The sequence below is a fragment of the Dermochelys coriacea genome, chromosome 3, assembly GCF_009764565.3.
Source record: "Dermochelys coriacea isolate rDerCor1 chromosome 3, rDerCor1.pri.v4, whole genome shotgun sequence".
In the NCBI taxonomy this organism is placed as follows: domain Eukaryota; kingdom Metazoa; phylum Chordata; order Testudines; family Dermochelyidae; genus Dermochelys; species Dermochelys coriacea.
The window spans coordinates 103,358,087-103,372,535 of NC_050070.1; the positions used below are offsets into that span (position 1 = coordinate 103,358,087).

Below are 14,449 nucleotides of genomic sequence, written 5' to 3' on the forward strand. Positions count from 1 at the left end.
TCTAAGTAAAGACTGAGAATCTGTCCCAGTATTTGCATTGGTGAGGCAGTTGAATGGTTTATGGTATACATGCATAATTTTACACATTCCAAGCATACACATTTTGTTACTCACATTAAACAATGCATTAGGTCTAGTTCACAAGACGTTGCAATTTACTTGGCAACGGAATGGCAGTTTTCCCCACAGAGATTAGTCGTGTTAATTGTTAACACAGAGTAAAATTACACTGAACAGGTGTGTGCTTTCCCCCACAATAGGTATTAAAAGCCCTTCATTTAAGATTTAAGTCAGTACTTTTTGATATAAATTTTTTGATAAAAATCTTTTAACTAGCTATAGTTAACCCCTGGAAATGTTCTATTGGCCCACACTGTTGCCATATGGCTTTATCCATCAGTGGAATAGTAACAACATCAGAGGGTGGAGTTTGTTTGCGAGGCCAGGGCATCTAGGACCTTACCCTCGATTAAGTCAAGCTAAAGTCAATATTGGTTACTCTTATAGATTTCCACATCTTAACCATTGCACTTAGGGTTTTCCTTATTTTTGTAATGGCCTCAGAATTATGCACTAGAGCCTGAGCTCTAAAGTCTTTTGTTCATCCACAGAACAGGTACAGCATGGGCAAGGGCAGTTCATGCTGCCTCAAACTGACTTGCCAGGATAAATATTAACACCTTCGGGACTAAGATAAGAGCAAAGCTAGTAGTTCTGTGTCCCCTCCACTCCATAGCACTGAACTGAGGGCCAGGTACTTCTGGGGTCCATCCCTCTGCCACTGATTTATGTGGCCCTAGGTGCTTAACCAGGTTATATCTCAGTTTTCCTCCACTTGTAAAACAGGCATATGAACACTTACATACCTCAGGGGGAGTCGTGAAGTATCATTAGTATTTAGACAGTAGCTTGTGAAGTTATAAAGTGCTGACGATGCTAAGTGTTAGTCACTCTTGCCTTCTGCATGGAAAATACCAGTAAGGATGTGAATGCTTACGCTTCTTTCCTCCACCCTCCTCCCTTCCGGTGATGTAGACACATCAGGAATAATATCATCAACTAAACACCTTAGAGGTGCTGAGCACTCACAATTCCCAAAGAATTCAGGATCAGGTCTTCTGTAGTGTGGTTGGAGAACATCAGATGTTACAACTTTAGTCGCCAACATGGGTTGAAGAAAAGCTCTGTGCCCTACATCAAGTCCCTGATCCACCCAATCTCCTAGTTTTAGGAATGTAAATAAAACATTTAAATAAATAATGTAAATAAAACATCTTCCCCTTTAAAAATCTAAAGTTCAAACAACAGTTTACACCTATTGTGAATCAACCTCTGAACTAAGAAAGAACAGGACTGTCTGGATTTTATTCCAGGGTTTATTCTCAAGCCTATAGGAATTCCTCTACCATTGACTTCAGTCTCGTATTCTTGCTGTGTGATAGATAGCAATGAAACTACAAGACTCTTGTATGTTTTTGCCTAAGCTTTCACTTCCTGCCAAGTCCTCTCCTCTGTGTGGCACTGGACATTGGAGTAATTTGAGGGTTGACTTGAAAACAGAGATGCAGGAGATGCCTAGTGAAAGTTTCATCATCCGCTCTATAAAGACTTCAAGTTAAGTTCCTGCCAGACCACGATATAAGGCTGTTTTAATATATGCCTAGAAATGTCTGTCTTTTTTGCTTATGTTGAGACCTATACCTCAGGAGCAAGATGAGCAGAAGGGGATTAGGGCCATGGAGCCCTAATCCCCGAGTGCAGTGGGGTGCTTTTGACTACAGTGCAGGCAGATTTTAGGTGGCCACTGGAAGGGAACCATCTTGTTATGTGGAGCCAATGTAATGGCTCCTCCATCAAGTCTCTGCACTGCCAGCATAGGGATCATGGTCAGGGCTTCTGTATACCTTGCTGATTGTCAATGACTCCACGGGGAGATATGGCAGCTAGTAACCAGCAGAACATAGAGCCTTCAGGATGCTCAGAGATCTACTTCAAAGAGTATATACACCAAGATTTTGGGGTGGGGGGGAAGAGCAAAGGCCATCTTTTCACCTCTCCCCCACCACCCCTGAGATTCTTTGTGTGCTACCTAGCCTGTCTATAGTTGAGGATGTGGTCTTGTAAGATGGTAAGGCAATAAATATTAGTGATTGATAACAAACCAAGCTGAAGCTTCGCCCCAAACTCCTATCAAACATAATTCCCAACTAAACCCTCTGGAAGGTTTGAAAGACTTTGAACCCCTGCAAGCTCTCTACTACTCCTTACATGGGAAAGCAGGTCCTACAGGGAGGGTGGTGTTCCACTCTTCCCTCTAGGGTTATGTTTTTTTTGGGGGGAGGGTGGCAGCCAGCAGGTTAGCTTCTCTATCCTGCAGAGTGCATGTTTTTAAACGGAAAGCCTACCCTCAAAGTGCAAAAACTCTGAATCCTCCATTAGTCTCTGTGATTCTTACTGCTTTAAAATTTATTTTACTTAAATAGCCTTCTCTTCCTGATGCCTCAACCTGTGTCTGTATAGCATTTAACATTGATAATGTAGCCTGAAACCTTTAATGGATACCTAAGATTACACCACATCAATGTTAACTCTCTGGCTTGTTTTAAAGTTTTTAAATAATCTTGGCCAAAATTTTCCATTCTATTCAGCCTTTACAAACTTTAACCTTTATAGAATTTATTGCAGTTTATACTTTCTCCGCATGGATGTCATTTCCAAAATATTCAGTAGAAAAAAAAAAAGTCATTTCCAATATGTGTGTTTTTTTTTCTTTTTTTACAAGAAAATGCAGTGATTATTTATTTGTTAACATCTGGATTTTTTCAGCACCACTTCATAATAGAAATGATCCTGAACTGGAACACCTGACCTAAGCCCTCGGACTTTTGGGGAACTTCAGGTCCAAGTTCTTTAGGGTTGGGACTGTCTTCATTCTGTGCTTCTACAGCACTGAGCACATTTGTGAAGTGCCAACACACACTAATCATCCAGAAATGAATGGCTTGGGTAAATCTGTACTTCTTAACAAATCACACACACACACACACACACACACCTTCAGTGTTTCCCAACCTAGGACCTGGCTTCAAACAAAGCCACTTTTACCATTTGTAAAATGTAATATTCCTCTGAAGTAGTAAGTAATGGGCAGGATTAGAACACAAGTCTATCAGCACCGTAGAAGTGTCCCTAGCCTCTGCTTGCCAGAAGGTGGGAATGGGTGACAGGGGATGGCTCACTTAATGATTACCTGTTCTTTCCATCTTGGGCACCTGGCATTGGCCACTATTGGAAGATAGCTCACGAAAGCTTATGCTCTAATAAATTTGTTAGTCTCTAAGGTGCCACAAGTACTGCTTTTCTTTTTGCGAATACAGACTAACACGGCTGCTACTCTGAAACCTATCGGAAGATACTGGCCTAGATGGACCTTTGGTCTGACCCAGTATGGCCATTCTTATGTTCTTAGACAGTGCTACCACCTGAGCTAGAGGACTAATGCCATCACAGACTGGTAGAAGGGGAACATAAGATTGTCCCAGCAGGGCAGCTGAGGCTTCACCTTGTTTAGGGTACTCTCTGGCTGGCATAGAGCAAGACTACCTGTATGCATGTGGTGTAGGGGCTGTGGCCAGAGCACTTTGCTTTCCAGCAATCCCCAAAATATGTTAGAGCAGCACTGAGGTTGCCGTAACTTACATCAGGGACTGAACCAACTCTCCTAGCTGCTGCCAGTATTGTGGGAGCAAAAAGGGAATACTAAGCATGGCTCAGCTAGACCCAGGGGTCTAGGTTATCAGATTTGTAGAACACACACACACACACACACACACACACACACACACACTCTCTCTCTCACAGAACAGTATGTCACAGTGTTAACCCTCTTTTATAAAAATGACAATAATTTACCATAATAGCCCCAAACACAGTAGCACTACCATCATCTTTAGTGTATTGGACTGAGTGCTATAGTATATTTTCTTCAGCATCTGCTTTTGAAAATTTGGCCTTATACATGCTTAACAGTGGAAACAAAGAAAAGGAGAAAAATCCTGGCATTGGTAGAGAACAGAAGGAGAGCATAGATTGAAAAGCGCTGCAGCAGGGGCGAAGTAATGGCAATTGATATGCAGGGGAAGTAATAGGAAACAATGCAAGCTAACTTGTTCCAGCTGTGTGAAGAAGAGCAGGGACAATGCCAGATGTACTCTAGCTCTGGTTAGCATGAGCAGAAGTGTGGGATGGAGGCCAAAAACTATGAAAAAAAGAAGAAGCTTGTTTGTGAACAAAAGACTAAACTAAACAATTTCGTTGCTAAAATACACGCAAGAGATCTTCCCTCCTCTTGTCCCCTTGTGCAAATCATATCTAATCTGGTAAAACACAGTTCTGCTCAATTCACATGATAAACATTGGAGGTCACACTGAATGGAGAGATAACTTGGAGTGTTTTGGTTGTGCAGTAGTTGAGTCCAACATTTTAACAAACTACTGCTGGTGTGTTTGAGAAAATGCATTTTTTAACGTGTGGATCAGTATGTGATTCACAAAGGGAAAAAAAAGCTCTGAGTCTCCCTTTAGTCTGCATGTGACACAGAACTGTAGGTAACTGTGGAAGGTTTTTTCCTGGGATTTATCCTTCCCAAAAAGCATTTAAGAGAAATTAGATTGGCAGAAGAGCCGAACAGATTAGCTGATCCAGTCTATCCATCTGTCTGGCCAGGATTGTTCTACCGAAAGCAAAAGTGCTCAGATACCATAGTGGCATGTGCATTGTAAGAACCTCAACAGATTAGGAGGGGACAATTTTCTAGCACTTCTCCAAAGCTTCTTTGCTATTGAATGTCCTAAAACAGGATTCATTTTGACTTTGTTTCATTAGCATGTGTAAACCACTGTGCAGTGGTCTTTCCCATTGTTGCCCTCCACAACCCCTGGCTTGTATTGTTCTTGTCATTAACTGAGGATAAGGTACTGTCTTGCGATCTGCTTGAAATGGCATGACAGTGCACCCCAGATCTCAGGGAGCAAAGAGGCTGTTTTGCCTTGGCCACTTTTATTGTTGTCTGGACTATAAAAAATATTAAATCTGTATTTGCACCTAAAGGATTCAGCCAAGATTAGGGTCCATTGTACTACAGACAATACAAACATGTAACAATCCCTGCCCTGAAGAGCTTACAGACAAAACAGGATACAGCAAGTATTATCCCTCTGGCTAATGAAAGTATGGAGAGCTTGACCTGCAAGATCATCATTCTTCACAAATCTAGGGTCCCTACAGCTGTGAATTGCGAAAGAATTTTTCAAAAAGTTCCTTTTTTTTCTACTGGGTTCCAAAGCCCAGCCTAGATAGATGTGAGAGGACAGAGGATAATATGTGATCTTTATGAAAAGTCAGTTAAAAGCTTTCAACATTTAGTCATTGGTTTGCATTAGTTAGGTTTTTATGCATGGGAGCTGGAACTAGGGGGGCAGCAGCACCCCCTGGCTGGAAGTGGTTTCTATCCTATATAGGGTTCATGGTTTTGTTCAATGACTCTCAGCACTCCCACTATAAAAACTCTTCCAACGCCACTGTTTTCAAGGTTATCTCCATATGGAAAATGGAAAGAAACCTACTTTAAAAAAAAAGAAAGCCGAGAGATTCTCCATTACATTTATGTCCCTTAAAGTAGGGGGACCCAAAGCTGTGGGTTTTGCAGATCCAAAAGGCCAACTTTTCCTGAACCCAAACCCCAGATCAAGGTTCCAATCAAAGTTCACATCTTAACCCTATCATAAAATGAAATCCAACATCAAATCTGAACACTCGGAACTCTGGAAAAATTTGGATCCAGATCTATAATTCAGCTCTGGGATCTTGGTTCAGATCCACCCCTCCTGGTAAGTGAGGATGGTGGTGACAGATGCTTTGCTAACTTGTGCCCTGGCATGAGATGCATTTCTTGAAGATCTACCAGGACAGGACAAAGCAATTCAGTTCTTCTGATGGAAAAAAGAAAAGGAGAGGCAGCTCTGCAGCTCTGAGCACAGCAACAGAATGGCAGCAATAGCAGAATCTGCTCTCTGTCCACTGTCTCTGAACGTTGTTGCATTTGTCCTTCCTGAAAATATGATCTGTTGGCACACACTTGCTAACATGTACAGATGAAGATGTTGCATCATAATTTGAATGCTCCATTTTATAGTGATTGGCGATGCTTTCCCCCATACACAACCCCTTTGAATTATAAAGGCCCCTACTTTGTGAGTCAAAATGCCATCATTCTTAAGTACCTGTTTTGTGGTGTTACACAAGAGGTCTAATTTTAATAACCTGGCACGAGTCACCTTTGTGCCTATTTTCCCAGAAGCACAATTGAAAGACTATAAAAAAAAAAAAAAGACAAATTGCATGTGTCTAATCTTGTGCAATGTTTTGACTACTGAAGTTGTTCCATAGCAGTTCATTAAAGGACACATAAAATATTTAAGTTTACATTTTATAAAAAGATCAGGAATGCTTTGGCTGATAGATGCTTGATAGAAAGAGAGCCATTTCCCTTTTTAAAAAAAAAAAATGGCTTACAGCAGTGGTTGGGCAGTTATATACTAATAGTTGATCTTAACTGGATCAAAACATTGTAATTTCTTACCAAAGGTTAGTCTCTCTCCAATGCAGCTTCCTATGGCCACAACCAGCAAATGTCTGTGCACCAACATCTGGTTTCAAAATATTAAAAAAGTGATAAACATTTCCAGATACAATCCATCTGGCCTTCCAATATTCTCCATCTGCATAATTTTGCTTTCCTTTTAAACTAACACAGACTTTGGACCTATTTTACAAAGGAAGAATCATCATCCTTATAAATGCAGGACAAAGCTAAGGGCTGAGTTGCATTGTGATGGAATGTCGGTACATGGCTGGTTGTTGTGTCTAACAGGGGCTTTTATAACAACTTTAGATTGAAATTCCTTGTTTAGTTATCAGAAGGTATCTGCATTGGAGAGGAGCTTGCACTGAAGAAACTAAATGTTCAGAATGCAATAGTCAAGTTTTCAGAGTTTAATTGCCATAAGAGCATAACAGTTAATTGATTGATAGCAATCTGTACTTTGTCAGCCAACTCAGATTCCTTACTGATTCTGCACAGTGCCTGAATGCTGCCTATGTAGTCATAATGCATAATTTATCTTTTATCTAAATGTCTGATGCACTGCTGAGTTGCATATTATGTCTTTAGATTCCTGTATGACAACTCTTGCAATATTGTAAGAGTGAGGGGAAGGGAACTCTACATTGCGGAGGGAAACAAAAATGATTAGGGGGCTGGAGCACATGACTTATGAGGAGAGGCTGAGGGAACTGGGATTGTTTAGTCTGCGGAAGAGAAGAATGAGGGGGGATTTGATAGCTGCTTTCAACTACCTGAAAGGGGGTTCCAAAGAGTATGGATCTAGACTGTTCTCAGTGGTGGCAGATGACAGAACAAGAAGCAGTGGTCTCAAGTTGCAGTGGGGGAGGTTTAGGTTGGATATTAGGAAAAAAAAAATTTCACTAGGAGGGTGGTGAAGCACTGGAATGAGTTACCTAGGGAGGTGGTGGAATCTCCTTCCTTAGAGGTTTTTAAGGTCAGGCCTGACAAAGCCCTGGGTGGGATGATTTAGTTGGGGATTGTTCCTGCTTTGAGCAGGGGATAGGACTAGATGACCTCCTGAGGTCTCTTCCAACCCTATGATTGGAAAAGCACAGAGTGGAGTCACTTCCTGGGAGATGACTGCTGCCTGTGTGATTGAGCAATAGTAACAAAAGCAGACTTCTTTCTCTATTCTTTCTTCCTCCGACCTCTTCTTTGTTCCCTAGCTGACGTAGGAAGCTGTATATAGCAGATTTATTGGCTGCTTTACCAGATGGAAAGGACGTGTGCTTCGTATTCATAAATAGCATGCTGTTTTTAATATATCAGGGGCAGTTGTGTTAGTCTGTCGCCACAAAAAAACAAGGAGTCCGGTGGCACCTTAAAGACTAACAGATTTGTTGGGCATAAGCTTTTTTGGGTAAAAAACCCACTTCTTCAGATGCATGGAGTGAAAATTACAGATACAGGCATAATGCATCTTCAGCAACATACTAATGAAATATTTTTAAAGCAAATTTTAAACTAAGGTCCTGATGACTAACATGTTCTGAGTAAATATTACAGTAATGCACAACTGTTTTTGTCAAAAGAAAAGGAGTACTTGTGGCACCTTAGAGACTAACAAATTTATTAGAGCATAAGCTTTCGTGAGCTACAGCTCACTTCATCGGATGCATGTGAGCTGTAGCTCACGAAAGCTTATGCTCTAATAAATTTGTTAGTCTCTAAGGTGCCACAAGTACTCCTTTTCTTTTTGCGAATACAGACTAACAGGGCTGCTACTCTGAAACCTGTTTTTGTCAGTAAATTCAGAAACTGACAGTATATGCCTGGGGGTTGACAAATACCTGTTAAATAGCTTCATTATCACTTGAATGGCTCTTTAACAGTTTCAATGTTGTGCTAATAGGTCTGGCAGGCTTTTTCACTTTTAAGTTACTAGATCTCTTCTGGAGTAAGAGTCACCAGGCTGCAGCAGTCAGCTGTGGGAGCCTACAGGAAGGGTCAGAACAGGGATAGGAAGAGGCGGGCAGACACTAAGACCCAAGGGTGCCCCAAATTTTCAGGTGCCCTATGCAGCCACTTATGCCTAAAGATGGCCCTGAGTACAGGTCACACCACCATTCCAAACCTCCTCCAACTCCTGTTAATAATCATTATTTCTTCTTTCTGGTAGTCCCTAAAAATGTGCTACTTACTGAGGTGGGGGGGGGGAGGGAGAGACGCAATCAGAGAGTCAGGTCCTGTAACAGGGAGTTTCACTGCATATAGTATATGGAGTAAAACAAAGTATAAATTCCTGTCATTATTCATTTACATCCACATTTATAAAATGTGTGTCCAGCACACAAGCCTTTGGGTGCCTTTACAACTTTAAATAGATAGATAGATACATGTATACCAAAGGTCATATCAAACTATCAGCAATTACATCACACAGGCAATCCAGATTAACCAGAAACAGCCACCATGCAGTAAAATAACTTTTGACCACCACCTGCAACCCATATTTTAGGTGTTATGCATCCCAATTCCCTAACTACTGGATCATCCTTTCTTCTCTTCATGTTCTGAGAGAAACATGAGTGAGGCCTAGGAGGAGATGGTCTAACCATGGTGATCATTCCCAATCCACCTCCAAAATAGAAGATCTAGAGTTTGCTCATTGGTGTGTCTCAGACCAGAATCTTCCTGGGAAAGTCCCATTGGTGCCCTGAGATTTTTAGTAAACTCACAAGAGTTATCATGGGCAGAGATATTCAAGCCACCAAGGACAATCTTAGGTGACTCCAACCCTAGGTAAGACTGGAGCTTAAAATCAAGTTGCACAAGTAATTTTACATCACCCATCAAGCCGGAAATATACTCAAGTCATTACAAGTGGAATGTGCCTTTCCTTCTCCTGTTCATGCTTCTTACCTCCCACAGTAAATTATATTTTAAAGGCTCCTTTTCTCTATATTTTGCCTTCCTTCTCTTTTCTCCCTTCTTGCCTCATAAAAGCATTTTCTTCCTATTCAGAATAATTGAATAATCCTACTGAGGAGAGGAGACAGGGGTAGTGGGGTGTGCTACTTGTTTCCCACCAGCAATGCTGCTGTAGCTGAGAGGGACAGTGAGTGGAGCTCTTAAAACAGAAAAGAGAAATTAAGGCTAAATTATCCTGTCTGCCCCTATGGGCCAAGGGAGTGGATACCAGGCATGCTCCGAAGTGGGGACTTCTGCTTTCCAACACATGCTTTCACTTGACTCCTCTCTGGGTGCTCTTTGATGCGTGGGGTCCATCTATGAGGAGACTGTTGGGTGGCCATTTTAAATTAGGAGGAATTGCCCCTCCTGAGGAAGGGTTTTGGAGGTAGCCACCAACTGGTGTGCCCATAGAAGCATAAATATCTGGGATTAATGCATCCCCGGGAGGGGCATTTAGCATTGGTCAGGAAAGAGCAGCTGTGAGCTGAAAGTTGGGGGGGAAGAATGTAAGAGGAGCTAGGCTACCAAATGGGAAGGAAGTAAGAAGCTGAGGCAGCCAAATTCGTTGTAGACATATCGCAGGTGGAGATCAAAAAGCAGTAGATGAACTTGGATTTTCCTACTGGAGTCAGTGAGAAATAACTTTTATTATCATTGTGCAAATTCCTGCACTTTGGCTAAATTTCCTCAACAGAAAGAAGAGGTTTGCATGCTGCATGGATGAGAGAAACAGAATATATTATGAGGTCTGTCTATTTCCTACCCATCTTAAAATCACAAGAAAGATTTAATGCTGCCTCTATGTTTATCTCACAAATCTCCTCGTCTACCAGGAATAATTTCAGCAAAACTGACAGTTGTCCTATTTAAAAAGGGACCAAAGCAGCCATTCATATCAGAAGTGAGGTGCATTGGTAGAGCTGCCTGCGGAAATTTGCACAAAGCCCAAATATACACAGTGCTCTCAAGAATTAACCAAATACTTCAAAATATTTTCCTTGAGTTATCACTCAAATAAAACCAAATTCACTTCAGCTGTGTTTGCCCCCCCCCCCTTTTTTTTTTTTTTTTTTTTTTAAGATTTTCACAATTATTCTAGTAAACAAGTTTGTTAGCCTGAATGTTTGGGGAGACAGTGAATTAAAGTGACTAGTACAGCACAATGTAATGTTAGACAGTAGTCAAAAGTCAGTCCATTAATACTCAAAAGTGAATTCTAAGAAGTATATCCACCCAATCAGGGCAGAGCAACACTATCACATTGGCCTATGTTGACCCACACAGCTCAAATTGAATACTTGCACAAAAAACCCACCCCTGTTCATTTAGAGGAATTATTCTTGATCTGTAGATTGTTCATGATGTGTCAAATAATTTTGTGTAACAAACTTGGGAAAATAATTTTTCCCCCTCAGTAACTCACAAATTCCGCTCGTGCTCTCAGTTTTATAAGTTATATACAATCCAGGTTTTTTATTTTATAAACAAAATGTGCTTTTAAGACCTGATTCTGCTGCCATTAAAATAAAGAGCAAAACTCCCATTGACTTCAGTGGCAAAGGATCATGACCATTTTCCCCAAACAATGCTGTAAGAATGTGTCCTTATTCTTCTTTGACATGTAGTTCACATGACGCTTTAGGTATCGGACAGCATTATTTTAGTACAATTCCCCATTGCCTTGGAAGCAGTTTTAAAATTATCTCAATATTCCTGAAGAATGATGCACCAGAGCTGTTTTGAATAAGGCTGACTGAAAATGTGTCCAGTCAGGAGAAAACTAAGCCTGTTTGAAGTTCAGCTGTGAAAGTTTTAGGGTACTAGAAATCAATTTTAAGTAGTACAGAAACTTTTTTTTTTTTAAATGAATTGACTCATTTGGTTATTACTTCTAAATTCGAATCTAATACTTCTAAATTCAAATTCTAAATATTCCAATCACATGTTATAAATGCACTAAAGATTGAACAACGTTAAGGACCAATCTTGCAAGTTCTGTTTACAGACTTCAGCACGTGGAAGGTTTGCAAGATTGGGACCATAATGCAATGCAATAAATAAAAATTACTGCATAGGTACCTGAATTTGTCCCAAGTCCACTGTGTAATTAGCAGCAGCAGTAATGGCTTAACACAGCTCTTCATTGGCTGCTTATACATACCCTTTCTCTGCCCATTTCTAAACAGGAAAGGTGCCAGAAGGACTGGTGTGTTCACTTGAATGAGGACAAAAATCTCATTGTAAAAATATAAAATCTGGAAATATGCTGAATGGTGGTATATTAACATACTGGCTGAGAATCAAACCCTAGAAAGGTATTTGCTGAAGTCTGTGTCAGACAGGAAAGAGTGGTAATGTTTCAGCTATTAAACCTTCTTTAGATTGGGGAAAGAATTAAGTATGATTTAGTCAAAATACCTTGGCACCTAGACTATGTTCCACTTTGGTTTTTAAATATAATCACAGGATATAAATAGCTAAGTGAATCTCTACCTTTATTTTCTGCAGAAAGTAACTATACTTTTCTAAGATATGACTCAATTGTTTCTCAGAAGGATACCCTTTAGAAGTAGTATTTCTCCTTTTAAAAAGCGATCCTCTAATATTCATATAGCAGTTACTGCCTGGCCATAGGAAGAGCAAAGCTATAGTCTTCTAAAACATATGAGTAGGATAGGAAATTGGCTGTGCTGACTGAAGGGCAAGTTTAGAAGTAACTTAACTTCAAGATAAAATACTCACAGCAAGACATTTCAGTTTTGTTTTTCTTGTGCAGTTCTGGGCTAGGGTGAAATTAGGTCAAATCTTTAACTCTCCAGGAGGTGACTCAGATTATCATGTAGGCAAATATTGAACAGTAAAGTAAGAGTTAAACAAAATGTTTTAATGGAACATTTAATAACAAAAGACATTTATGATGTTTACTTAAATTTTCTGGACCATTAAGTATAAATGACATGAGTTATTGGATGCAATATCTGGCCAAAAAATCTTTTTGACCAGTCTGAGTTTTACTACGCTCTGAGCTGCCAGCATCCCTATTGGAAAAAAATCTGGTCAAATCTTAGTTCTCAGTGGACTCTGGATTCAGAAATAGCCATTCTTGCCAGAAAGTACCTTTTGAAGTTTACATTAACATGGATATTTATTTATTTTCCCTCTGTAACAATGACAGTGGTTGAGATAAACTGTTTAATTCTAAATAGAAAACACATCTGCTGTTTCTGCATTGTTTGTGGTTGCTGGAGGGGTGACAATTTAAACCAAGTAGCACACATGACATTTTAAGTGAGATGTTGTATGAGGATTTGCAGCTGCTGATTTCTCCCCCCGCCTCCCCACTTACAGCAGCATCTGGCGGCATCATTTCATTTTAAGGTCTGTAAACCTTTCCATTCTGACCACCACACTGAATGGAAACAATTTTTTTTAATGCAGTCATTTTAGTTTTCATTGGGCCTAAAGGCATTTTCTCAAATTCAGTGGGCCAGATCCTCAAATCAACATAGCTCTCTTGACTGATTTCAGAGTAGCAGCCGTGTTAGTCTGTATTCGCAAAAAGAAAAGGAGTACTTGTGGCACCTTAGAGACTAACAAATTTATTTGAGCATAAGCTTTCGTGAGCTACAGCTCACTTCATCGGATGCATTTGGTGGAAAAAACAGAGGAGAGATTTATATACACACACACACAGAGAACATGAAACAATGGGTTTATCATACACACTGTAAGGAGAGTGATCACTTAAGATAAGCCACCACCAACAGCAGGGGGGGGAAGGAGGAAAACCTTTCATGGTGACAAGCAGGTAGGCTAATTCCAGCAGTTAACAAGAATATCAGAGGAACAGTGGGGGGTGGGGTGGGAGGGAGAAATACCATGGGGAAATAGTTTTACTTTGTGTAATGACTCATCCATTCCCAGTCTCTATTCAAGCCTAAGTTAATTGTATCCAGTTTGCAAATTAATTCCAATTCAGCAGTCTCTCGTTGGAGTCTGTTTTTGAAGCTTTTTTGTTGAAGTATAGCCACTCTTAGGTCTGTGATCGAGTGACCAGACAGATTGAAGTGTTCTCCAACTGGTTTTTGAATGTTATAATTCTTGACGTCTGATTTGTGTCCATTCATTCTTTTACGTAGAGACTGTCCAGTTTGGCCAATGTACATGGCAGAGGGGCATTGCTGGCACATGATGGCATATATCACATTGGTAGATGCGCAGGTGAACGAGCCTCTGATAGTGTGGCTGATGTGATTAGGCCCTATGATGGTATCCCCTGAATAGATATGTGGACAGAGTTGGCAACGGGCTTTGTTGCAAGGATAGGTTCCTGGGTTAGTGGTTCTGTTGTGTGGTGTGTGGTTGCTGGTGAGTATTTGCTTCAGATTGGGGGGCTGTCTGTAAGCAAGGACTGGTCTGTCTCCCAAGATCTGAGAGAGCGATGGCTCGTCCTTCAGGATAGGTTGTAGATCCTTGATGATGCGTTGGAGGGGTTTTAGTTGGGGGCTGAAGGTGATGGCTAGTGGCGTTCTGTTGTTTTCTTTGTTGGGCCTGTCCTGTAGTAGGTGACTTCTGGGTACTCTTCTGGCTCTGTCAATCTGTTTCTTCACTTCAGCAGGTGGGTACTGTAGTTGTAGGAATGCATGATAGAGATCTTGTAGGTGTTTGTCTCTGTCTGAGGGGTTGGAGCAAATGCGGTTATATCGTAGCGCTTGGCTGTAGACAATGGATCGAGTGGTATGATCTGGATGAAAGCTAGAGGCATGTAGGTAGGAATAGCGGTCAGTAGGTTTCCGATATAGGGTGGTGTTTATGTGACCATCGCTTATTAGCACCGTAGTGTCCAGGAA

General features: G+C 40.8%; 1 long non-coding RNA gene across 4 annotated transcripts in view; it reads right to left on the reverse strand.

The window, feature by feature from the left end:
• The window catches only part of LOC122459355, a 58,774-nt gene that overhangs the window by 27,807 nt on the left and 16,518 nt on the right, over positions 1–14,449 (reverse strand). The window contains exon 3 of one of the 4 annotated variants that reach the window (XR_006279978.1): positions 6,642–6,708. The exons of the other annotated variants lie outside the window; for them this stretch is intronic. This is a non-coding gene — a long non-coding RNA (uncharacterized LOC122459355). The remainder of the gene's footprint in view (positions 1–6,641; positions 6,709–14,449) is intronic. 4 annotated transcript variants of the gene reach the window in all.